This window comes from Podospora anserina, chromosome 1 (assembly GCF_000226545.1).
Source record: "Podospora anserina S mat+ genomic DNA chromosome 1, supercontig 1".
Taxonomy (NCBI): domain Eukaryota; kingdom Fungi; phylum Ascomycota; class Sordariomycetes; order Sordariales; family Podosporaceae; genus Podospora; species Podospora anserina.
This window is the reverse complement of record NW_001914859.1, coordinates 341548-342830: the sequence shown is the minus strand read 5'-3', so window position 1 is coordinate 342830 and position 1283 is coordinate 341548.

The window sequence follows — 1283 nt, the reverse complement described above, 5'->3', positions numbered from 1 at the left end:
TATCCCTTACCCTTATAAGTTTTTTAATACTTAGCCTATTTCGTATAAGCTTTATAAGCCCTATTTAGTTTTAATTTTAACGAAATTATAATATAAATTAAATTATTAACTTTCCTTTTATATTATACTTTCCTTATATCCTTTTAATTAAATTACACTTTTTTACTTTCCGGCTACTCTTTTTTATTAATATATACTTTACTTTTTTTAATATAATATAGTTTTTATACTTTATTATATTTTTTTTTTAAATATTTTATTAATTTAATATAATAATTAATTTTATTATATTAAAAATATTTTTTTAATAAAAAAAGATTATTATAGTACTACCTTTTTAATTTTCCGAATTAGGTTTTAGTATTAATAATAAAAAAAATATTAAAAAATAAATTTATTTCCTTATTAGGGCTAATATTAAAATTTAGGGAGTAAAGTATTTAATTTTTTAAGTATTAAACGTAAATCTTTATTATTTTAGATTTACCGTTTCCCAGTATAAAAAAACTACTATAAATATTTACTTTTAAATATTATAATACTATCTTTTTATTTACTATAGCGTTAACCGCTATATATTAATTAAATATTTCGGCCGTTTAATTAAAAGTAATAGAGGAAGGTATAATAATTAATTTATTTTCTTTATAGATTTTTCTTCCTATATTATATTTATTTTTAATTATATTATTAATCTAATTACTTTAAATAATAAAATTTATAAATTTTAAATGACGTTCGGATCTTCTTTAGTTAATAGAAAGTATTTTTATTAATTCGGAGAATTTTATTTAAAAGCGGTTAATAACTTTAGCTTTGATTATTTTTTTCTCCCCGGTCGGTACTTAAGAAAGTAATTTAAAATAATTAAAAATAACCTTCCTTAATTCGCTTATACCTTTAAAAATAACTTTAGTATAGAAGTTATTTAATTCCCTATAGATATCTTGATTTTATTAGGGATTATAGATTTTAAAAAAGCGTTTAAGACGGATAATTAAAATAAATTAAATATCGGTAGGTATAGGTAGGTCTATATATTTATTAATTTATTTTCCTATATCGAAATTATATTAAAATTTAAATTTATAAACGCGAAAAATAAATTTTATAATATAATACTCTTTATAAATATTCTCGAAACGCTTTAAATATTCCGTAAAATACTTCCCTTTAAAATTATTTTTAAAATTAATTTTCTTCGGATTAAGGAATTTATATTAAAAAAAATATATAGGTATTATAAGATAGGGGGTTAAATAGTTAAACGTAAAGGGACCTTT